The sequence below is a fragment of the Oryctolagus cuniculus genome, chromosome 1 (assembly GCF_051225735.1).
Source record: "Oryctolagus cuniculus isolate XC-2025 breed Fujian yellow rabbit chromosome 1, ASM5122573v1, whole genome shotgun sequence".
Lineage (NCBI taxonomy): Eukaryota > Metazoa > Chordata > Mammalia > Lagomorpha > Leporidae > Oryctolagus > Oryctolagus cuniculus.
The window spans coordinates 170,018,858-170,045,228 of record NC_142867.1 but is presented as its reverse complement, the minus strand read 5'-3'; the positions used below and the strand labels follow the sequence as shown (position 1 = coordinate 170,045,228).

Below are 26,371 nucleotides of genomic sequence, written 5' to 3'. Positions count from 1 at the left end.
TTTGGTGTTTTTTTTTTTTTAAGATAAATTTTTTATTTTTCCAAAAGGCATAGTTACAGAGAGAAGAGGAAAGAAAAGGAGAGATCTTCCATCTTCCATCTTCCCCAAATGGCCTCAACATCTAGGTTGTAGGAGTTCCTGAAAGCACAGAAAGAGAGAAAGGATTAGAAGGCCTTTTAGTGAAATAATAACAGAAAACTTCCCTAATTTAGAGAAAGAAAGGGACATTCAAGTATAGGAAGCACATAGAATTCCTAATAGACATGACCAGAAAAGATCTTCACCATGACACATTGTAATCAAACTCTCCACAGTAAAACATAAAGATTCTAAAATGTGCACAAGAGAAACATAAGACTACTGTCAAAGGATCTCCAATTAGATTCACAGCAGACTTCTCATCAGAAACCCTATAGATCAGGAGAAAATGGCAAGATATATTCCAAGTCTTAAGAAAAAAAAAAAAACTGTCAACCCAGAATAGTATACCACACAAAGTTCTCATTTATGAATGAAGGTCAAATAAAGACCTTCCATAACAAACAGAAATTAAAAGAATTTGTCACCACCCTTCCACCTTGCAACAGATGCTTAAGGATGTGCTACACACAGAAACACAGAAACATGGTCATCACTATGAAAGAAGGTAAAGGAAGAAAATCACTCAAAGTACAAAGGAACTCCAAAGTAAACAACAGGAATATTTATGGGAAAATGACAGGGCAAAGTCACTACTTATCAATAGTCACTTTGAATGTGAATGGCTTCAACTCTCCAGTTAAAAGACACAAACTGGCTGAATGGACTGAAAATCAAAACCCATCTATTTGCTGCCTACAAGAAACACATCTCATCAACAAAGATGCATGCAGAATGAAAGTGAAAGGATGGAAAAAGATAGTCTATGCCAACAGAAACCAAAAAAGAGCTGGTGTAGCCATCCTAATAGCAGACAAAATAGAGTTAACACAAAAAATGTGTTAGATACAAAGAAGGGCATTATATAATGATTAAGGGATCAATTCAATAAGAAGATGTAACTATTATAAACTTTCAGTTTATAAATGTCCTTAGAAATGAAGTGAGTTTCTTCTAAGCATCATATAGCTTAGTGGTTTATAAAAATGATTATTAATTTTACTTCAAAACATAGGAAGAGAAAGAGAGAGACAAGGAGAGAGTCTTTCATCTGCTGGTTCACTTCCAAATGCATCCAACAGCCAGGAGCAGACCAGAATGAAGCCAGGAACCTGGAACTCCTTCTAGGTTTCCCACATGGGTGGCAGAGACCTAAGTCCTTGAGCAAATAGAATCTAACAACATATAAAAAGAATTACAATTGCAATCACCTGGGGCTTATTATAGATACTCAAGGCTGGTTCAACATTCAAAAATCAATTAATGTAATCCATCACACTGATAGGCTTAAGGAGAAAAATCACTTGATCATATCCATAAGTAGAAAAAACATTTGACAAAATCCCCACACATTCATTATTTTAAAAACTCTCAGAGTAGTGGGTAAAGCTATCACCTGCAGTGCTGTCATCCCATATGGGTGCCAGTTGGGTCCCAGCTGCTCCACTTCTGATCCAGCTGTCTGCTGTGGCCTAGGAAAGCAGTAGAAGATGGCCCAAGTATTTGGGCTCCTTCACCTACATGGGAGACCCAGAAGAAGCTCCTGGCTCCTGGCTTCAGATCAGCACAGCTCCAGCCATTGCAGCCAACTGGGGTGTGAACCAGTGAAAGGAAGACTTCTCTCTTTCTGCCTCTCCTTCTCTCTGACTTTCAAGTAAGTAAGTAAATCTTTCAAAAAAAACCTCTCATAAACCTAAGAATAAACTTTCACGATTGATAAACAACTTCTACAAAATAGCTATAAACAATTTAATAATGTGGAAAAAATATTACTCTAAACATAAATTTTACACCTTTCCTATAATTAACTCAAACATTTCATGGACTTAAATGCAAAATGTGGAACTCACAGAAGAGAAAATAGTGCGATATTACAATTCTTAAAAGTTCTAGACATTGTCCCACTAAGATTAAGCACAAAATAAGGATGAACCCTCTAACTACAGCTTTTTAATATTATATGGCACATTCTAGCTAATGCAATAAGAAAAAAGGGGGTATATAGATTGGAGAGGATGAAATAAAACCGTCTTTGTTGTCAGATGGCATTTTTATGACAGCATGATTATCTATATCAAAAATCCTAAAGAATCAAAAAAAACTTCCTGAAACTAATAAGTGATTATAGCAAGTGTATTGGTATGTTTTCTGTTGCTATGATAAAAGAGAGTAGCACTACCTGGTCACCCTCTAGCAAGGACCTCTTTAGCTGTGCCATAACATAGCAGGTGGCTTTATGGTGGGAGCCTGGGCAAAAGGGAGAGATCACACGGAAAGGCAAGAAGCTAGAGGGATTCAAGGGCCAGGCCCACTGTTTTTTATGACAATCTAATCACAGGAACTAGCCATGGTCACAGCTGAGCTTCCTGAATCCCTTCCACTGGTGGTCCCCTCAATGACCCAGTTACTTCCTACTAGATTTCTCCTTTTAAAATTGTACTCTGAATATAATCATGCTGAGGACCAATCCTCCAGCATATGAACATTTGGGGGACACACTCAAACCATAGCAGCAAGGCTTTAGGAAAAAAGGTTAACATACAAAAGCCAATCACCAGTGATGAACAAGCAGGATTTAAACTTAAAAAACACAGTATAAATTACATTAGCACCCAAAAAATAAGGAACATTCATGTATAAGTCTAACAAAATATGTACAATATCTATATGAAGTAAATTACAAAACTGATGGAAAAAATTCCAGGATTAAATAAATGGAGATAGTTTCTACCTTCCTAGAGTAGATGGTACAATATCATTAAGATATCAGTTATTCCCAAATTGATCAATAGATTCAGTGGAATCTCAGTAAAAATCTCATAAAGTTATTTTGTAGATATCAATAAATTGATTCTAAAGTTTGTATGGACAGGAAAAAAGACCCAGAATACCCAACACAATACTACAGGAGAAGAAAGTTAGAGAACTGACACTACTTGAAGTCAAGACATGACAAAGCAACAGTAATCAAGTGATACAGATGAAAGAAAAGATAAATAGGTCAATGGAATAGAAATGTATCCATATAAATATAGTCAACTGATTTTAGACAAAGATCAAAAGCAACAAAATAGCACAAAGACAATCTTTCAATAAATGGTGCTGGAGCCACATGAAAAGTAATTATTTTAGACAAAGATCTTACATACTTCTTAAAATTAGCTCAGATGTATCAGACATCTAAACCTAAAAACAAAACTCTACAAGGTAACATAAGAGAAAATAACTCTGAGTCTGCTGTGTATCCTGCTTCCCATGTTGGATCGTTCTCTCCCTTTTTATATTCTATCAGTTAGTATTAGCAGACACTAGTCTTGTTTATGTGATCCCTTTAACTCTTAGTCCTATCATTATGATCAATTGTGAACAGAAATTGATCACTTGGACTAGTGAGATGGCATTGGTACATGCCACCTTCATGGGATTGAATTGGAATCCCCTGGCACATTTCTAACTCCACCATTTGGGGCAAGTCCGATTGAGCATGTCCCAAATTGTACATCTTTTCCCTCTCTTATTCCCGCTGTTATATTTAACTGGTATCACTTTTCAGTTAAATTTAAACACCTAAGAATAATTGTATATTAATTACAGAATTCAACCAATAGTATTAAGTAGAACAAAAAAAAATACTATAAGGGATAAAGTATTAAGTTGTTCATCAACAGTCAGGACAAGGGCTGATCATGTCACTGTTTCTCAAAGTGTTCATTTCAGTCAACAACAGGAGTCACTGTGCACTTACTCCTTCTGTAGGATCTCTGTCCTAAATGTGCTGTACATTGTGATTTAATGCTATAACTTGAACTCAAACAGTATTTTACACTTTGTGTTTCTGTGTGGGTGCAAACTGTTGAAATCTTTACTTAATATATACTAAATTGATCTTCTGTATATAAAGAGAATTGAAAATGAATCTTGATGTGAATGGAAAGGGAGATGGAGCGGGAAAGGGGAGGGTTGCGGGTGGGAGGGAAGTTATGGGGGGGAAAAAGCCATTGTAATCCATAAGCTGTACTTTCGAAATTTATATTCATTAAATAAAAGTTAAAAAAAGAAAATAACTCTAAAATTTGTGCAAAACAAAAATTCTGAAAAATAGGTCAAAGTCAAGTCAAGAATATGTGTGGGTGTTTGGCCTAGCACTTAAGATAGCAATTGGGACACCCACATCCCACAACAGAATGCCTGGGTTCAAGTCCCAGTTCAACTCCCAATTTCAGCTTCCTGCTGATATATACTCTGGGAGAGAACAGGCAACAACTGGAGTAATTCCATCACTGCTGTCCATGTGAGAGATGAGGACTGAGTTCCCAGCCCCTGACTTCAACCCTAGCCATTACAGGAATTTGAGGAGTGAACCAGCAGATGGGAGCTCTCTCATTCTCACTCTCTGCCTCCGAAATAAGTAAAAGTATTTCAAATATTTAAGAAAACATTGAACTCAATGATATGCATTATGGAGTTTAAGAATAAAGTATTCTGACATCTTCAACTTTGAAATGCATTTAAAAATGGATTGATAGATAGGGGGATAGGTAGATAAAGCAAATACAGCAAAATGTTGATTTTAAGATTTACATTATGGGCACCTGGATGTTCAACATATAATTCTGTCAACTCTTCTGATGTTTGAGATTTTGCACGGCTTGGGGGAAAAGATAAAGACAGAACTAATTTTTTAAGGGTGAATTCATCGTACACAGCTCACTATGTGGTGCAGCAAATTTGAAGCTGAGTGATGAGTAACTCCTTTTTGGAATGCTGGCAGTGAGTCAGTATCACTTCATTTCTATGGAATACAACTTACACAGAGGTCCTACTATACACCTGCATTATTCTAAGCTTACAGGATGGATTATTTCATTTTATCTTCACAGCAGCTAGTCCCTCCACTAACCCATGTGGCAATGTACTACAAATTAGAGAAGGCACTCTTTCCCAGAGATCCTTTACTGCTCTCTGCTGGAAAATTGTCATTACACTCTGCACATCTACAATGACTCATAGAAATTATGCTCCTGGCGTTGGGTACTACATGGCTTTCACAACAGTAACTGATGTCCCTGACAAGAGAGAAATGCAATTCCTTGAGCTAGTATTTAGCCAATCCAACAAATTTAGCAGTACCAGTTGTTTTAACATATTGAAATAATGAGTGGCAGTAAAAAATTCAATACTTGAATCCTCAGACACTCCATCACCCCTCCCTAGGGCTCTCTGTACCTCCTCTTGTTTAGCAGTGAAATAATTAGTAGAGGTCCTTCAGCAACTGCTCAGGTGTTATGGCCTATGTCCACTGTAATTGGTCAAGTTATTTGGTGCTCACAAAGGTTATCTCTGATTCACTGTTGAGGAAACTGAGGTAGACAAAATAATTTATCATGATATCAAAGTTAATAAGTATAGAAACAAGATTCAGGGGCTGGCACTGTGGCATAGTGTGTTAAAGCCCTAGGTTGCAGTGCTGGTATCCCATCTGTTAAACAGTAGTTAATTGACAGATAGCTACATACAGATAGCTTTCATCCTACAGTTGCAGAATACACATTCTTCTAACTAGTGCATGGAACTTCCTCTAGGATAGACCATATGCTAGGCCATAAAGCAAGTCTTAGAAAATTTGAAGGAATCTAAATCATATCATGCATCTTCTTTGACCACAATGGAATGAAGCTAAGATTCACATGCAAACACAAGAACCCTCAACTAGCTAAAGCAATCTTATGTATCAAAAACAAAGCAAGAGACATCACAATACCAGATTTCAAGACATACTACAGGGCGGTTATAATACTGGCACAGTATTATGATACTGGCACAGAAATAGACATATAGACCGGTGGAACAGAACAGAAACTCAAGAAATCTATCTATGCACCTACAACCAACTGATTTTTGACAAACAAGCTAAAATCAATCCCTGGAGAAAGGACAGTCTCTTCCACAAATGATGCTGGGAAAATTGGATCCATGAATGCAGAAGATGAAACAAGATCCCTACCTTACATGTTATATAAAAAGCAACTCAAGGCCGGTACTGCGGCTCCCTAGGCTAATCCTCCGCCTTGCGGCGCCGGCACACCGGGTTCTAGTCCCGGTTAGGGTGCCGGATCCTGTCCCGGTTGCCCCTCTTCCAGGCCAGCTCTCTGCTGTGGCCAGGGAGTGCAGTGGAGGATGGCCCAAGTCCTTGGGCCCTGCACCCCATGGGAGACCAGGAGAAGTACCTGGCTCCTGCCATTGGATCAGCGCAGTGCACCAGCCGCAGCGCGCCGGCCACGGCGGCCATTGGAGGGTGAACCAATGGCAAAGGAAGACCTTTCTGTCTGTCTTTCTCTCTCACTGTCCACTCTGCCTATCAAAAAAAAAAAAAAAAAAAAGCAACTCAAAATAGATCAAGGATCTAAATCTGTGACCTGATATCATCAAATTACTAGAGAAAAACATCAGGGAAACCCTACCAGACATTGGCATAGGCAAAGACTTCTTAGAAAACACCCCAGAAGCACAAGCAATAAGAAGCAAAATAGACAAATGGGATTACATCAAGCTAAGAAGTCTCTCCACTGCAAAGGAAATACTCAACAAAGTAAAGAGGCAACTGACAGAATGAGAAAAAATATTTTCAAACTATGCAACTGATAAAGGATTAATATCAGATATATAAAGCGCTCAAGAAACTCAACAACAAAACAAACAATACTTTTTAAAAATGGACAAAGGAAGTGAACAAGCAGTTTTCAAAGAATGAAATTCAAGTTGCCATCAGACACATGAAAAGATATTCAGGATCACTAACCATCAGGGAATGCAAATCAAAACCACAATGAAGTTTTATCTCACCCCAGTTAGAAAGGCTATCAATCACAAATTCAAAAACAATAAATACTGCTGAGGATGTGGGAATATAAACTTGAAAAACCATTATGGAAGACAGTATGGAGATTCCTCAGAAATTTGAAAATTGATCTACCACATAACCCAGCTATCCCATTCCTGGGAATTTACCCAAATGAAATTAAATCAGCATATGAAAGAGTTAACTATACCCCCAAGTTTATTGCAGCTCAATTCACAATAGCAAGGATATGGGATCAACTCAGATATCAACTTATGACTAGATAAAGGAAATGTGGTATATATGCACTATTATTCAGTCATAAAAAAGAATGAAAGCCTATCTTTTGCAACAAAATAGATGCAACTAGAAACCATTATGCTTAGTGAAACAATCCAATCTCAAAAAGACAACTATCTTACATTTTTTCTAATACGTGGCAGTTAATATAGAAAATAAACAGATGTATAGGAATGAAACAGACATCTTGTGATTTGTCATTTTTAGCCCTTGTTTATACTCTGTGGAACTGTGGTATTCCTATGATTTATTTGTTGATTACTATGGCTAGTGGTGAATTAAGTCTGTGATTATAGAATGGGTTAAAATTGGGCCTTTGCAAAAATTAATGAAAAGGGAGGGAAGTAGGGGGTTTTTGAGGAAGAACAGTGGGGAGAGGGATGTATGGTTATCTTCTTAGAACTGGATCTATGAAATACATGAAATCTGTTCTTTCTATATTAATAAAAAACATAAATTTTACCTAAATAAAAAAAGAAGACCCTGTGACATGGCCTCCCAAAACTCTGTGATCCTCGAATGAGACACCAGTGACCCCTCATGATCCATCTCTTTCCTTACAATGAGTAAGTCTAGTAAGTCCCACTCAAATCAGCACTAGACCCGATCTAACAGAATTTGAATTCTGGTTGCTGTCCTCAGGGATTTCATTTTGAGCTGCAGGCTATAATTGGCACCAAAGGATTGTGAATAACCAAAACAAGATTCTTTACCTTTCCCAAGATAAGAGTAGGTTAATTTGGGGGGAGGGGGTCACTTTTGCAAGGGCTACTATTTCTGTCAACTCTTTTCCTTTGATTAACAGTCCATAGAGATCGGTTCTGGGCTGATCATTACCCTTCCCTGGGATCCTTTTCTTTGATTACACAGCCATGTGACTGTAAACCAAAAGCTTATATAGATCATATTTCAACTGTATCCAGTACCCCGTTAGTGTGCTCTGGGAGTGAAGGAAGACAAGCAGGAAGGGAGAAGAAAATACAGAAATGAAAAGAAGAAAACAGAGAGAGAGCCCCAAGAGATTTCTAGTTCCTTAGTTCAAATCACTCAAAGGATTGGTTTCTGACCTTCCCACATTTAGTTATGGAAGTTTATACTTTAGACTTGAGTTGGGTTTCTGAAACAGCTCTGACTACACTTGTAGCACATGCCTCTAGAAATTCAGAATCAATACATGTAGGCTGGAGGGATTACTTGCTAGTAATAGTTCAACTACAATGGGGACTCGATACATGGTAGAATTTAGCTAAGTACAATGCAGGTGTGAATGTAGACCACATCAACCGGGGTCATAGCATTACAACTGAAATACAAGTGTAAATTCTGCAGCTACCACAATGCCTGCTGGGCAGAAACTTCTAAAAAAGCAACTCTCCAGCCAGCGCCGCAGCTCACTAGGCTAATCCTCCGCCTTGCGGCGCTGGCACACCGGGTTCTAGTCCTGGTCAAGGGGCCGGATCCTGTCCCGATTGCCTCTCTTCCAGGCCAGCTCTCTGCTGTGGCCAGGGAGTGCAGTGGAGGATGGCCCAAGTGCTTGGGCCCTGCACCCCATGGGAGACCAGGAGAAGCACCTGGCTCCTGCCTTCGGATCAGCGCTGCGTGCCAGCCAAGGCTGCCATTGGAGGGTGAACCAACGGCAAAGGAAGACCTTTCTCTCTGTCTCTCTCTCTCTCTCACTGTCCACTCTGCCTGTAAAAAAATAAAAAAATAAAATAAAATAAAAGCAACTTTCCAACACTCATTAGAATAAGAAGTAAATGAAGGAAGGAAGAAGTATACTATGAGGAGGAGGAGTATGTACCCACCAAAATGCCAAGAAGAAACACACATAACTGCACATCAGCTGACAGGAATATACAACAAGATATGTGTAACATAAGCTGCATGTGGTACAGAACAGAAAAATATTCTATTTCTTTAGGAACAAATGTTAACTATTAATTATTTTTTCATCAACATAGAAAACAAAGTCTAAGCACCTAACAATCTTCTGAGTAATCTGTACTTTTACCCCCAACAATTGTCGCTGTTATCCCTATGAATAAATGCATAATTTCATGCCAAGAAAAGAGGAAATAGTCTAAGAATTTTGAGCCAGTAGGGAATAGAATGAAAAATATATTTAATGAAGAGCTCTCTGTCCTATAGATTGGACAGCTTGGTCAGGATGAGTGTGGGAGGTTAGTTAGAAGATTGGTAAGACAGAAATACAGACCCATTAGCAATGTGATCAAGAGGAAAGGATGAACATAGGCAACAATTGAAAGAAAAACAAAAAACTATCAATGTTATCAACTAGGTATGAAGATAAAAAAGAAGGAAGTGGGGAAGATCTTGAGCCCTTATAGCAAAAATTTCCCAACTAACACTTCACTATCTTGTCCCAGTCTCATCTTCCACATAGGACAAATGGCAAGAAACATTCTATTCAAAAATTCCCACAAGTCAGCCACTCAGAAACCTGGTAGTAAAACAACAATCACTGTGAAGGACTTGCCGTGGCCTTGTGTCCATAAAAGAAAAAGAAAGATGAGAATTACTGCTCAGAGCACCTTGCCTGTTGCCCACAACCCAATAGTTATCTATTGTACGTGCCCAGCATCCAGCTGGGTTGTTTTCCTGTTTAAACCTCCTCCCATCTTCCACACTGGAGCACACAGAGCCTTGCAAAAGTCCCTTTTCTGCAGGCATAACATGCTCATGTTTAACTGACAGAATAAAAAATCAAGACATGAAGTTGCTGTAGAAAAAAACAACACAACTTCTCTTGGACAACTCCCCCAACTCTGACCCCTTGATGACTACTTCTTGTCCCCATCCAGGCCAGATCACTGCCCAGAAAATTATCTGTAGTCTATCCAGAATCTATCCTCATCAACACCACCATCACCACGCTTCCTTACTAACAGAACACTTGTTTTGGGATGCAGCCATGAACCTATCTAGTCTTCTCGGTGTCCACTACGCATACTTAGGCATATTAGCTACAAAGGAGCTGACTCTCCAGTGGGATGTGATCTTTTTATCTTTTCCCTTTCTCTTTCCTGCTGGTGAAGAGGACTTAATTTCCAGCAGCCATTCTAGACCAGGAGATGACATTGGAAATGGAACCACATACTGTCAAGACATGTCAGAAAGGTAGACTGTGGCGCTGCTAACACCACAACTTGGGACTGGGTGTCTATTATCAAACATCTCAGCTCCAGTTGATGGCATCCACTCCTCTTGAGAGAGTCACTGCATAGGTTTTAAAACTGAGTCTAAGAGGTTTAAAGGATTTTCCCAAAGACATAGCCTGTCAGTCATGACCTGTGACCTGAACCCAGGGCTGCCAACTCGTAATAATGTTTATATCAGACGGACTTGGCTGAAAGGCCCTACAGTAGCTTTCAGCTGTGTAATACTGTGGATCAACTTTAGCCTCCTCTCTCAGCCCCACACTCCCTTTATAAGGGTCTTGCCACTTTACCCAAGTGCTTCCTAGCAAACACCAAATTATCTATTGCATTTCATCAATGAAAGTGAAATCTATAGACCCTTCAAGTGGGTGAGAGTCCATCAGCAACCATCGTGGCTCCAGGGTTCTATGACTAAGCTTTAGTGATCAGGTGTCTTTATTTCATATACATTAGAAAAATGGGAATGCTGAGAGGTTTCCTCAGGAGTGAACACACATGATTTCATCAATAGAACACGTGACCATCCCGATGACAGGCCTTGAGTGTGTTCATTTGTTCCTAGAAAAAGCAGAAGAAACAGAAAATCAAGTGCCACACACCCAGTGATTCATCCAAAAACAAGCAATGCAGCATAAGTTCCAATACTAGAGTCTGAAAACTTCAGTCTTCTAAGAGAATACGACATTCTCCCTATATCCATGTGGAATACATTCTAAGATCCCTACTGGACAGCTGAAACTCGGGATAGCACTGAACCCTATATACAGTATGTTCCTGCACCTAAATACCTATGATAAAACTTACTTTATAAATCAAGCACAGTAAGATATTATTAACTCACCATAAATCTTAGTAACCTCAGCATATGTCTTATTTCCTTGAGTTGAGAACTTTCACCTTTTCATTTTTAGCAGATTCCAGCTTCTCTTTGGCATAGTTGAATGCCAGCATCACTATTCTTGTGCTTCAAGGCCACTATTTTGTCAAATAAGGGTTACCTGAACACAAGAACTATAGTATCATTATAGTCTGATAACTAAGTTGGCTTCTAAGTGATGAATAGGCAGGTAGTATATACAGTGTGGATTCACTGGACAAGATGATTCATGTTCCAGGCAAGACAGACCAGGAAAGAGCAATTTCATCAAGCTACTCTGAACAGTGCTCAATCTAAAACTTATGAATTGCTTACTTCTTGAAGTTTCCACTTAATATTTTCAGAATATGGCTGATTGCATGTAACTAAAACCTCAAAGCAAAAACTATAGATAGGGGGCCAGTGCTGTGGCTCACTTGGTTAATCCTCCGCCTGCGGCTCCTGCCTCCCATATGGGCGCCGGGTTCTAGTCCCAGCTGCTCCTCTTCCAGGCCAGCTCTCTGCTGTGGCCTGGGAAGGCAGTGGAGGATGGCCCAAGTGCTTGGGTGCCTGCACCCAAGTGGAAGAGCAGGAAGAAGCACCTGGCTCCTGGCTTCAGATTGGCGTATCTCTGGCCGTAGCAGCCATTTGAGGGGTGAACCAAAGGAAGGAAGACCTTTCTCTCTCTCTCTCACTGTCTAACTCTATCTTCCAAATTTTTAAAAAAATAAATAAAACTGTAGATAAGGACGGACTACTGCACTCATTTGTATAATTATTTAATGTTTGTCCATAAAACTAAGCCTGTAAAAGCTGTGATACTTGCCTTATTTGCTATTTATGCCTCAGTTCCTTGCAATTGTCTAGCACACTAAAGGTCAATGGATCAGTGAGTAGGCTAGGGCAACTGGCACAGAGCAAAGTGGTGAATTTGGTGTTTGGCCATTGTATAAGACAGAGAAACCTAAAGCATGAATGTGAAGTTCGAATCATGACCTGACAATATCTGTACACTCCAGTCTATCTCCCTAGTTTTTGGTACCCTCTCCACTGATGAATCAAAGCACAAAATAGTCTTCTTTGAGGGTTACATAGGAAACTTATTCATCATTAATTTGTGCAAAACACCATCTAATTAAATAATTTAGATAGAATATGCTAATACAGAAGGTCTTTTTTTTGAAAAAAAATAATTACAAAGGGACTTCAAGAGGATAATTACAAATAGGAAATGTTGAATCTGAATAGAATTCCTATTTTCTTTAATTACTGAAACCCTCTCCTAACAAGAGCCTGAAATCATTTCTATTTAAATATTGTATGCCACAAGGGTCTCTCCAGGCCGTGGAGAAAATGTGATTAAGTTGTTGGTGAGAGATTGTTCCTAGCCCTTTTCCAGGCATGCAAATTCAGAGGCTATTGGTCTGCAGTTGGGAACCCAAACAGTCACAGGCTGTGGTCCCGAATGGAGTCCCTAGAGACACTGACCACTGCACTCAGCAATGCAGTACACGGCCTTGTTTTCTTAAGCTGAGAAAATTCATACAGATTCTTGGCTGGAACAAAAACGTCTCAAGAGCTTTTTTAACCAATCTTGAGGGTTCTCACCAGAGAGAGTTTGGAAGAAATAAGCTGTCTGGCAGCGCTTTGGGTCCTGTATGTCAATATTTCCCTAGATTTCTTGAATTATAGTCTGCGCTCCTAAAACTTCCCTGATGCTCAGTACACATAAGATGTAAGTGATTTTGATCCTCAGAATGCTGCTGAATTCCATTGATTTTCAATATTTACTTTTGTGAAGGGGCTCCTTACCGATAATTTACTGAGTTATTAAGAGTGACTAAAGTTTGATTTTAGGGAATTTAAATGATCATACCACTAGAGTTTACGAAACACACGAATTCAGCATTCTGAGAAGTCTGGCTGCCGCACGAGCTGGGAAGAAACCACAATCTTCCCGGCACATCTGGGAGGAGGATGCTGTTCTCAGACATCGCCAGTGCTGTTGGAGTTGGCAGCAGACTGTGGCTGAGACTGCAGTATTTAAAGTCAACTTACATGGATTCGAATTCTGGCTGCCTCCTGTGCTGTGTGGCCTCAAGAAGTGACTTAATTTCTCTCTGTGTCTTTATTTCTCCTGGGTTAAGTACAAAAAAAAAAAAAATCAGTGTACACCTTGTGGATTGTTGAGCACATTATAGAACACAATCCATACAAAATACTTAGTGTCAAGTACATCATGTTCAGTACATGAAATTATAAATCTATGACATTTCCAGTTGTAGCTCTTCTTGTGTCAATCATTATTTTAGTAATATAGCTCTTAGATTTTACTCCCTTGCCCACTTTGTTGTATAATTGCTGCTTTATTAGCATTTTGTTTTTAAACAATGGCTGCTCTGTTACCTATTGGTCTTCTTCATGGGTTCTATTCAGAGAAACAAGAAAGGATGAGGTAGAGGCACTTTGGAGTCACCTGCTCCAAGGTTTGGGTTCCTGTCCTGTCTGCCCCTGCTTGACACGTGGTCCCTGGGTGTGGGCTGCTGAGACCAGCCCAGGAGGGGACAGCAGGCTGAGTATGGTGTGACTGGCCAGTGTATACTCTGTTTACACACATTTTCTCTGCCGGAGGGAGTGGAGTTAACTTTGTTTCCAGGAAGGTTCTGATAAGGCCAGAGAAATCAGTCTGCCTTTGACTTCACAGAGATTCTGAAAAGTGATCCCCTTTCACTTTAGTTCAGGATTTCCTGACACAGCTGGTCTTTAATTTTTCTGTCATTCAAACCAGCAGCTTAAAACAGGCTCAGAAAATATCCTGTTGGTTTCCTTTCCTATCCTGCTTGCTGAAAGTGCCCCTTCTTAGACAATGGTTTGCGCAGATCTGTATATGATGAGCTGGACATGCCATGGTTTTTAAGGGCAGAAGACCCTACTCTCAAGACTCTGTTGGATGCAACTGGAAACCATTATAATTACTGAAATCAGCCAGTCCAAAAAAGACAGATACCCGACATCTTCCCTAATCTGGGATAACAGAGAACCTAAAATGTAATGTATTCAGTGAAAAGGGCATTTTGAGATTTGATGATTGTTTACAGCCCTTGTCTCTTCTGTCCAGAAACAGTAGGTTTTTCCTCCATATTATTTTCTTCGTACTATAACTCTTTATTTAATTTAGGGTTAACCTTTCAATAATTAAGTAAACTGATAATAGATCTTTGTAAGAATTAAGAGTGGGAATAGGAGAGAGAGGAGGAATAAGGACTGGAGTGTGAGCAGGTGGGAGGGTAGGGGGAGAAGTATCACTATGTTCCTAAATTTGTATATATGAAATACATGAAACTTGTATAACAAATAAAAAGTTTTAAAAAAGGAAGACTTTCAGAGAAGGAATAAATGAAGGTAAATAATTTTTATTCTTAATTCACCTAATAAATGACTATTCAACGTAATAATAGCAATTAGCAATTAAAAATACTATTACTCTACGCATGTGACTGCAGGCAAGTCATTTTTTTTTCCAATCCTTCCTTTCCTCGTCTGCAAAACGGGAATAATTCTCACACGAGTGATGTCGGTGTTCTCAGGAGGCTTTACTGGGATGAAACATGAAGGCAGTCCCTAGAACTCAAATCGAATTTTGGTGCATGCACAGGCACACTGACACGCACACAACACAGCACACACTCAATAAGTCTCTGCAGTTTCATTTAATTACATACCCACATGGTATAGTAAGAAAGTATCTTCTGGGCCTCTGCCACCCAAGTGAGAGACCTGCATGGAATTCCAGGCTCCTGGCTTTGGCCTGGCATAGCCCAAGCCATTGCAGCAATTTGATGGGTAAACCAGCAGACCTCTCTCTTTTTCTCTCTCTCTCACTTTCTTTGTCTCTTCCTCTCTTTAACTTTGCCTTTCAAATAAGTAAATATTTTTAAAAGAATGAATGAACAAATTAAGAGAGTCTGGAATCTCCTGAGTGACAGGAAGGCCTTTAGTTCTTCATACGAGCCCCTTAGGAGCCAGAGCTGTGGCATAGTGGGTTAAGCCAATGCCTGCAGTGCCGGTATCCTATTTGGGTGCCAGATCAAGTCCCAGATGCTCCACTTCCCATCTAGCTCTCTGCTAATGTACCTGGGAAACCAGCAGTCGATGGTCCAACTCCTTGGGTCCCTACACCACTATTCCAGGCAGACCTGGAAGAAGCTTCTGGCTCCTGACTTTGGTCTGGCTCATCCCTGACCATTGTAGCCATTTGGGGAGTGAACAGGCATATGGAATCAATCAATCAATCAATCTCTCTCTCTCTCTCTCTCTCTTTCTCTCTCTGTAATTCTGCCTTTGAAATAAAATAAAATGAAACATTTTTTAAAATCTTCCAAAAAAGTTAAAAGAAAAGTGAGGGGCCAGCACTGTGGCGTAGTGAGTAAAGACACCACCTTCGGTATCAGTATCTCATATGGTTGCTGGTTGGAGTCCCAGCTGCTCTAGTTCCAATCTAGCTCTCTGCTGAGGCCTGGGAAATCAGTAGAGGATGGCCCAAGTCCTTGGGTCCCTGTGCTCACATGGGAGACTCAGAAGAAGCTCCTGGTTCCTGGCTTTGGATAGGCCTGGCTCCAGCTGTTGCAGCCATTTGGGAAATGAATTAGCAGATGGAATACCTCTTTCTCTTTCTTTCTCTCTCTCTGCCTCTGCCTATTTCTAACTTTGCTTTCAGATAAATAAATAAAACTTGAGAGAAAAAGACAGGAAGACAGAAAGTAAGAAAAGAAAGAGAAAGAAAAAAAAGAAAGAGAAAGAGAGAGGAAAGAAAGAAAGAGAAAGAAAGGGGGGGGAGGGGTAAATGGTATACAATTTGGGAAAGAAGTACATCTTAAAAAAAAGAAAGAAAAGTGAACCAGTAAGTGATATATCTCTGTCTCTACAACTTTCAAATAAAATGAACATTCTGTAAAAGGAAGCCTCTCTTGGTCATGCCTGGGCTTATGCTAGGGAGATCACTGAGGAGGAGTCTTTAGTGGCAAAACGGGACTGGTGACCAGGAAGACCAGTGATCAGGCTAGAACATTCGGATTCACTCACCAACATTCTAGAAGGAAGGGGGATGGCTGCATACTAAACTCTGTAACAACTCTTGAGCCATGAGATTTGATAAGCCTCTGAGTTGGCTAATACGGTTCTGGAAGGGTGGAACACTCAAAGGGGACTTGGAAGCTCCATGCCCACTCCACTGCCGTGCCTTGCCCTATGGATCTCTTCCTTCTGGCTGTTTTTGAATTATATGCTTTTTTCATTCGTTTATATTTATTTGTTTAAAAAGAGAAAGAAAGTCAGATTTCCAATCCATTATTTTCACTCCATAAAGGCCCAAAGCAGCCATGGCTAGGCCAGGGTGAAGCTGGGAGCCAGGAACTCAACCCAGGTTTCCCATATGGGTGACAGGGACTCAACTATTTGAGCTATCACCTGCTGCCTCACAGGGTGTGCACCGGCAGGAACCTGGAATCAGGAGCAAAACAAGACTCAAACACAGGCCCTGCAGGATGAGGCGCGAGCATCCCAAGTGGCATCCCAATTGCTAACCCAGATACCCACCCTGGATTGCATCTGTTCTAATAAATCAGTAAACATGTGTATTTACCTGACTTTTGTAAGCCATTTAAGTAAATAATTGAATCCAAAGAGGGAGTCTTAAGAATCCCCAATTTATAGCTGATCAGAATATGAAAAACCTGGGCTTTCAATTGACATCTGAAGTGGGGGTAGTCTTGGGGGTCTCAGCCCTTTAAGTTGTAGAATCTGACAATAAATCCAGATAAATGTCAGCATTGAAATAAATTGCTGGAAAATGGTACATGGAAACTGTATGAGATCCCATAGATAGAACCACATTCTTCTCTCTTCCAGAGTGATGCTGAGGCAATAAGGCTATTTAACCAAACTGCTGCACACTGGTGATTAATGACCTTTCCCAAGAGTCCCTGAAGAGAAGGCTCATTGTCCTATTGTCACTCCAGACCCAATCACTTTTCTAACTTTCCTTACAGAGCACTTTCTTTGGAATGCCCCCTGCGATAGCAAACCTTTATCCTTTTTGGGTAAACTGGTATGAGCGAAGATGCACCACAGTTTAAACATTAACCTACTGAAGACCATCAGGGTTGCTTCTAATCTGGCACTATTGTGAGTAAGGCTACTATTAACATTCAGCATAGGTTTTTATGTAAATATAAGTTTCAATTTTTCTCTGATAAATGCACAAGAGTACAATTGATAAGTTATATGGCAGTTGCATGCTTAGTTGTATCAGAAATGGCCAAATAGTTGTGCAGAGTGGTTATACAAGTTTATATTCCCTGGCAAAGTATTATCCATCCAGTTTCTCTGTATTCTCACTAATCACTACTTTTGATTTTAGCCAGTAGGACAGGTACATAGTGATAGCTGCTCATGGTTTAACTTGCATTCCCTTAATGGCTAATGATGTTGCTATCTTTTCATTGCTGATTGCCATCTACGTATCTTCTGCAGTGAAACATCAGTTTACATAGTTCGCTTATTTTCTGATTAGATTTATTTCACTGGATACAACTTTTTATTAAGTAGTTTGGGCTAAATGTTCCGAATACTCTCAGTGGTTTCTCTAGGTCATAACAATTTGTATCTCACGAAACACACTAATATACACATGCAAACATATACAGCCAACCACAAATGCATCTATAAATCAGTGGGCCTTTTTTTTTTTTTTTTTTTTTTTTTTTGACAGGCAGAGTGGACAGTGAGAGAGAGAGAGAGAGAGAGAGAGAGAAAGGTCCTCCTTTTGCCATTGGTTCACCCCCCCCAGTGGCCGCTGCAGCCAGCACACTGCGCTGATCCGAAGCCAGGAGCCGGATGCTGGTCTCCAATGCGGGTGCAGGGCCCAAGGACTTGGGCCATCCTCCCTGCCTTCCTGGGCCACAGCAGAGAGCTGGCCTGGAAGAGGAGCAACAGGGACAGAATCTGGCACCGCAACCGGACCTAGAACCTGGGGTGCCGGCACCACAGGTGGAGGATTAGCCTATTGAGCTGCGGTGCCAACCAACCTCTTTTTTTTTTTTTTTTGTAATTATCATATATGGACTCAAAGAAGTTAAAAAACATGTACTAATGAGGTGAGGTAGTTACACTGTTTTAATCAGGAACTTTTTCATGATTCTAACTGCAAAAACATACATCCATACAAAATTTTGCCTTCAATTTTACAGGATTCCTGTGTCTGTTGAAGCCCACAATGAACCCCAGGCTAAGAAAATCTAGTTTGGGGCTGGTGCCATGGCACACTTGGTTAATCCTCTGCCTGCGGCACCGGCATCCCATATGGGCGCCGGGTTCTAGTTGTGGCTGCTCCTCTTCCAGTCCAGCTCTCTGCTGTGGCCCAAGTGCTTGGGCCTCTGCACCCGCATGGGAGACCAGGTGGAAGCACCCAGCTCCTGACTTTGGATCTGCGCAGCGTGCCGGCTGTAGTGGCCATTTGTGGGGTAAACCAATGAAAGGAAGACCTTTCTCTCTGTCTCTCACTAACTCTGCCTGTCGAATCGAATCGAATTGAATCGAATCGAATCGAATAGAATAGAAAATTTAGTTTAGCAGAATGCTAAATGATTGCTAGAAAGGACTTTGTGAACTCCACACCAACCCCAAGTTTCAGCTTCAGAAGATGTTTAAAACTTCCGGAAGTGGATGTCAGTCTCACAGGTGAGCATCAAAACTGTTGGTGCTTATTACCCAGATACCTGGGCTCACCTTTAGATCTGACCTTGTAAGTCTGGGATGGAGTTGTATCTCTTATACAACGCATAACCTAAGGCTGGGGAAACCAGCTGGATTAGATAACTCAGCACCGACCCTCATTCACTAACAGGCATTTTCTTCACGCTTAAAGCACTCGGATGGAGCATGCATGCTCTCCAGAGTGTAATTTCCTTTGCACTGAAAAGGGTTTGTGCAGATATAAATATATATATATAAATGATGAGCTGGAAATGCCATGGTTTTTAAGGGCAGAAGACTCTAGTCTCAAGACTCTATTGGATGCAACTGGAAACCATTATACATATCTGTGACCTAAACACAGATATGCTGCTTCCCCTGTTCTCAGGACAAAAGCATCTAAGTGCCACCAAGAAAACTTTCTAATCATTCAGACCATGCACATGTAGCTCTAGGCCTCTCTAGTATCCTAGACCAGATCCCTGTAGGAATGTCTCAGCTTCTTCCATAAGCTTGCTTTTCCAAGTAAGCATTTTGTTTTCTTGCCCATCTGTCCTACCCAATAAAATCCCATCCACTCATTAGAACACTGTATCTGAAGGCTCTCGGGTTGTCCATACAGTTCAACAGGATGTACTCACTTACCTGCGCAGAGCAGTAGATATGCTGGCTTAGCATCTGCAGTAAACTGCTCTCAAATTTCACCTCTTACCTTACCTAGGTAGGGCATCCTTGAATATGTCTCTTAACTGAGTTCCAGTTTCCTTATTTGTTTAATGACAACAACAGAATACCATTCTCACAAAGGAGTTGGGATGATTGGATGAGATGATACATCTATGGTCCCTGGCATAAAAAGTATGTTCAATAGGCATTAGTCCCCTTTCTTCACCATGGACACTCACAAAACAGTATCTTTCCACCTTGACCAGGATTGCACACAGCCCTGCCTAGGTTAGCCTGCCTCTCTGCTCCTGCCCCCCGGGAGACCTTCTGCTTCACACACTACTTTATATCTCCTTGGTGCATCTTGGTCCTGCAATGCAACACTGGACCCTCCTCTCTCTTGGAGTTGAGCTCTGGGACCCTCACAGGACAGATCGGGACCCTTGACCACTTCTCCTCTCAGCCTTCTGGGCCTTAATGAATTCCCAGTGGGACAGAGAATGGGGTTGAAGGCCCAGAATAGGGCATCATGATAGGGCATTTGCAGCTTAATCAAGCCACAGATCCAAACTGGCAATATGTGCTGTCCATTTGGCCAAAATGAAGTTATTTCCTTTGACAATGACCTGAACAGAATCTTGGAAGGAAGAAACCAGACTCTTCTAGGGAACAGATTACTCACACATGAGGATATGCAGGGACCACAGAAAGCCCCTGCCACAGTCCTCCACTCGTGTGTCAGACCCTGCTCCAGCAATGTTATTCTTCTCCACTTAAATGCAGAACAAAGCCTCCCTCCTCCCAATGCACAGGCATAGCTCTTTAGCTGAATATGAGAACTTCAAATTCACCAGCATCTGCAACCTCTCTCCAAAGGCTAATTCAGAAGCATAGCCTGCAGTATTTAAAGACCTGGATTCCTTTGCCACACAGCACTTGTCAAAACCCAGCTCTGCCTCTCTGTGGTTGGGTGATTTAGGCAAGTCACTTAACCTCCCTGTACCTGTTCCCTCATCTCCAAAGTGGACATGATAACCATACCTGTGAGATGGTGTTATTGTGATGGTTGTCAGCTGGTGAAACATTTTAAATAGTGCCCTGCATCTTAGAAGATACTACGTACACGGTGCCTTTACTACTATCAGTGTTTGCTATCAGGAAATTGATACCCACTGGGATGGCCAATGAAGACAATAACAGGAACCAGGCCAGCCTCTGTTGCGGCCCTGACCACTGCTCTGTGTGATGCTGCAGCTGTCAGTTCAATTTCGTCTTCTCCCAGGTCAGCCATTGTAGAGAGCCTGAGAAAATTATCCCTTCTCCCCACCATCTAATCTGAAGACTCCATCTTCAGTAAGCAGAGAGCTTAAGGGCAGAACCATTTCTGCAGAGCCGGCAAGCCCTTATCTCCATCCTGCTTCTCAAAGACCCAAAGGCAGTACTGGTTCTCTTCACTCAGTTCTATGCACCATTCTCAGTCCTGTCTGACTCACTCTCAGTGCAGCATGGCTCAGCCACGCTCGCTGGCACGACCCCTGTAATCACTTCTTTATTTCCTTTCTTAGCCACTTCCTGTGTTAACTGTTTGCCCAACAGAGAACAGAGGTTGCTAAGGTTCAAATGCTGGTTATGTCTACTCTGAGCCTCAGTCTGCTGTCAATTGGTATAAATTGTGTGCCTATCCCACGGAATGAAACATCACCTGCCAAAACTGCAGGTAAATCAGCTTTCCACCTGTGAGAGGGGCACTAACAAATGTTGGCTCCTTTTATTATTTCCTTTCTTCCGTCCTCAAACTCACCTATGTGTTCGTAAAACAAGAACGCCTTAATTTTGATGCCAATAGGAGACAAGATCACTCTGTATGCACCCTCACAATGCATACACACACACAAGCAGCCCATACAGCCAGGGGGGATGACTCCACATGCAGACAAGGCGGAAGGAATTGGTAGGAGAGCTCAGTACTCTTGCTTGCACTGGGAAGTGACTGGTGAGAGCTGGTGTTGTGGGGACTGAGAGGGGGAGATGGTCCCTTGCTGAATGGTCTCTCATGATAGTCTGAAACTCATGTCCCCTTCACAGGAGTCCACAGCACACAATGCCTTAGATCAGCTGTTGTTTTCCAATTTCTTTAGTGCCCACCTGCTGTCTGAACTAATTTAATAGCCTCCATAGCACTGGGGAGCCGGATGTTTGGATGTTCACAGAAGGAGAGAGGAGGCCAAGAGGCAACTCAAGTGAGGAAAGTTAGCACTGAGACAGTCACACATCCAGACCTTAAACAAAATAAGCAAATGAATGGCAAGTCCTGGAGATCCTTATACCAACATCCGATTAGCAAACCTCCAGGGAAAATCTTCTGCTTGCTTTACTTTCCTGGAAAGGGGTCCATAGTGGGAATGAAAGAGTCGAGATTTGCAATCTGTGCTCTCATGGCCGGAGCTCTGTGTTCCTGACAGCTGGGGTACAGGAGAAGCATGTATGTGTGTGTGTGTGTGTGTGTGTGTGTGTGCTGAACAAGCTCATGTTGGAGGCAAGAGTGGTGGCAGAGAAAGGGAATAAAAGATGCACTAGACATTACTAATTCTCCTTTCCAAGGCATTTTGCACCCCAGCACTGGTACTCTCTTCTACCCGTGGCCAGTGAAGGTATTTATCACTTGAATATCCTATATCTTTGGAGATATAGGAGAGTTTGGAGGAAATTTACGGTGGTTGGTCTAGCCATGAAAAATCCTCATGTTCATTACAATTGTCTTCATTGGGGTAAATGTGTATCATGCTTGGGCTTTTTTTCTATTTTCCTGTTGTTTTTCTAGTCTTTCAGTTAAATGTATGTTAAGCTTGGTTTTCCTACTGGAGTGTACTATGTCCCAATGAGTCCCTCTCGATTTCACTCCCACTGGAGGAACCTTAAACCTAGCCCCTCCGTGCACACATTTCTTCCTCCCTGCATCCCTTGGCAGTGGCTGTCTCTCCCTCTTCAGGCCACTTGCTCACCTTAGTTTTCTGATACTGTCGTCTGTGCAGGCTTCATCTCGCCAACTAGACTGAGTTCACAGAAGGCAAAGACTATGTCCTGACTCACTCTCACTTCCCACAGCATCAGCATACTCCAGGACACTGAATCGATAGATGGTCCATGAAACCAATATAGTGAGCAGTTTCTGTTGTTCTTAGCCAGATACTTTTATTTCCAGGAAAATCATAACAACTCTGTAGTGATGTGAAAATGCATTTCTGTGTCTGACACAGCACTTCGCCATCCCATGAGCCCTACCCATCCACCCACTTGTCCCAGTAAGAAACCAGACAGCAGCCTGAGGTCCCCTGGTTATTGTGCTAACAAACCACAATGGCTCAGTTGAAATAATTGTATTCTCATATAATTACATGCTCACCATGGACTGCTGGAGGCTGATAAATATTTCACATATTGCTTTTTTTTTTTTTTTTTTTTGACAGAGTTAGACAGTGAGAGAGAGACAGAGAGAGAGAAAGGTCTTCCTTTTGTTGGTTCATTCCCCAGATGGCCTCCACAGCCAGCACTGCGCCGATCCAAAGTCAGGAGCTGGGTGCTTCTTCCTGGTCTCCCATGCGGGTGCAGAGGCCCAAGCACTTGGGCCATCCTCCACTGCCTTCCTGGACCACAGCAGAGAGTTGGACTGGAAGAGGAGCAGCCAGGACTAGAACCCAGCACCCATATGGGATGCCAGCACCGCAGGCAGAGGATTAACCAAGTGCGCCATGGCGCCGGCCCCCACATACCACTTCTAACTACAGCCCATGTGGCAGAATGAACTCAAAGACCCACCAAACTGCAAGGTGCTAGAAAATAGAGACCACATGGAATTTTAAGTAGCCACCATTTGCTTAAAATGTCTTCCATGTGTCTATTTGCCTCCATTCCCAGCTCCCCAAACCTGACCAGTCTTTCACCAATGCCAATCCACTCAACCTTTCCAAGATCCCTAAAATATGTCCATTCCTTCCCATTCCCAGACATTTAGTTCAAGCCCGCATCCCCACTGCCTTTACTACTGACCCCAAACTAAAGCTGCTTATTAGACACAATAATCTTCTAAAAATACAAACTTAATTATGTCAGTCCTTCCCCTAAAAGCATTTAACAGATCCTCATTAGCTACAGGCTACCTCTTTTATCATGAGCCCCAAACCCATTTCACATCAGCTTTACCTACCTGTTCAGTCTCATCTCCTCTTACTGTACAAGGGGACTTGGCCACATGTCCAGAGGAAGCTGAAATCCAGCCCATTCTGCTAGCCAAGCTTTAATCTCTGGTGGTTAAGGCTGCCTCGCCCTGAGCACACTTTTCTAACTCTAACAAATGTGCCCTATGTTCACCAAGCTGTATTCACCCACAGAGGGGCACACTTTGATAATACAACGACTTTGTATTATCAAACTACTAGCTGTTCTCCAGACTTAGCGTCCCAGTTTTCACCTCCAGACCTTGACACGCACTGCCTCTCTGCTACTAACGCCCACCCCACCACCCCGCTGGCATGATAAATATGTTCTAATCCCTGAGAACCCTTCTCAAATAACTCCTTAGGCAGTCCCAGTCAGAAGTAATTATTTTCTCCTGGTCTTAATCAGGATTCTCCAAAACAAGGCCTGAGACAAGGATTGGGTACAGGTGGTTTATTTGGAGGAGGGTCTCCAGGAAGCACAAGTAAAGAAAAGGTGAAAGTGAGATGATACAATGAGGAAAGCCAGTAAAATATGTCAACAGGTTACTATTGACAACAGCTGTGGCTCATTCCCACCAGGGAGCCTTTGGGAAACCGAGGAGAACACACTTACCAAGGAATGTGGAAACCAGAAGTATTTATGCTCTCTTGTTCCTCATTTCCTCACTGTTTCATTGTTTGATAGCTGCCCCCCCCTTTTTTTTTCTTTTTTGACAGGCAGAGTGGACAGTGAGAGAGAGAGACAGAGAAAAAGGTCTTCCTTTGCCGTTGGTTCACCCTCCAATGGCCGCCGCGTCCGGCGCGCTGCGGCCGGGGCACAGTGCTGATCCGATGGCAGGAGCCAGGTGCTTATCCTGGTCTCCCATGGGGTGCAGGGCCCAAGCACTTGGGCCATCCTCCACTGCACTCCCGGGCCACAGCAGAGAGCTGGCCTGGAAGAGGGGCAACCGGGCCAGAATCCGGCACCCCGACTGGGACTAGAATCTGGTGTGCCAGCACCGCAAGGCGGAGGATTAGCCTAGTGAGCCACGGCGCCGGCTGACAGCTGCTTTTAAAGGCAATTCGGATTCAGTACTCCTTGGCTGTCCTGAAGGGACTGAGCAAGCTCTGTGGTACTGGGAGGAGCTGCTAGGTAGAGGAAGAAGCACCTAAGGCTGCCCTTGGCTCTGCCCCCTGGGCTCTCAGTTCCCACTCTAATCCACCTTCTTTTCCCATCAGCAACGGCTAGAACCTACAGCTGAGCAATTTTCACAGCCCACTTCCTGCTTGTAGAGGTTAAAGACCCAGAGGCCTCTTTTCATGTTGAATTATCTCCTTTCGTTTCAAGTTAATACAATTCCTTTAAAAATATGTGTTTTTTATGTATCAAACTATATTCCACTCCATTGGGTAAGACCTTAAGGATCTTAAACGCTTGACTGTCACGCAAAGAATGTCTAAAAGGCACTCCACACAGGTTCTCAGTTTTCTTTGCAGTTCCTAACACTGGGTTTTACAGTAACACCCTTGACTTTATTTTTACCCAAAGACAATGTTTTATTACTGCTTTGAGCTTGATCTCTTTCCTGAGATTTCTTACTTTGAAGTCGTTTTGCCGGCTTTTACATGGGCCCTCTATATTTCCTCTAAGCTATACTCAAAAATGTAACACTTTTCTTTTTAAGTTCATCTCTATCTCTACTTTTTCATAGGTTGCTAAAAAAAAAAAAACCAGCTGGCACTTTCCATATTATTCTTAGAAATCTCCTTAGCCAAATCTACCATTTAATTAGATATATTTTTGATTTTTCACATTACTGCATAAAACACTTACTGAACTTTGCACCACTGGGTACCATGGCTGCCTTCTCTTCAGTTTCCAATACCAACTTCCTGACTGTCCTTCAGGCCTTCTCAGCTGGTTGATTGGAGACCCTTCTGCCACAAACAAGCCTCTGCCACAAACAAGTGATGTGGAATGGGGGTTTATTACACAGCGTGGGTTCCATTGGAGAAACGAGGGGAGCAGAAGTCCAGCAGGGGCTATCAAGAAGATCCGAAGAAAATCAGGAGCCACGGATGGGCTCAGGTGGAGAAGTTGATGGGGCCGTTAGCTCCATCTGTGGCAGCAGGACCAGCAATAGAAAGGAAAGCTGCAAGTTCCGCGAGAAGAGGGCAAACTGGAATCTACAAGGATAAACCTGGACCCAGAGAACCAACCAACCCACACTTGTCTCTCATCGCCTCTCCTCGTCAACAGCTTCTCGCAATACAAAGATGACGTGCACCTGCTCAGCAGTCTGAAGGAAGGGGTCTAAAGGACCTGGAAGATCTCTGCAGGCTCAGCCGCTACCCACACAGCAAGGTGAGCAGCAGATCAGTGGTGACTGGAGGAACTGCGGCAGCTCCCAGCACCTCAGGCGAGAACTCCTGCCGCTTCAGTTCT

The 26,371-nt window shown here is 42.0% G+C and overlaps 1 long non-coding RNA gene across 4 annotated transcripts; it reads right to left on the bottom strand.

Annotated features, from left to right (window-relative positions):
- Positions 1 to 26,062, bottom strand: LOC103347846 (uncharacterized). 4 transcript variants are annotated; one of them, XR_016210351.1, is made up of 4 exons: positions 25,760 to 25,897; positions 13,370 to 13,448; positions 10,951 to 11,013; positions 1 to 138 (listed from the first exon to the last, which is right to left on the bottom strand). It is a non-coding gene; the product is annotated as an uncharacterized LOC103347846 (long non-coding RNA). The 4 variants fall into 4 exon arrangements; XR_016210353.1 differs by lacking the exon at positions 10,951 to 11,013 and having other exon boundaries at positions 25,760 to 26,062; XR_007919566.3 differs by lacking the exon at positions 1 to 138 and having other exon boundaries at positions 10,873 to 11,013; positions 25,760 to 26,004.
- Positions 26,063 to 26,371: the final 309 nt, after the last annotated feature.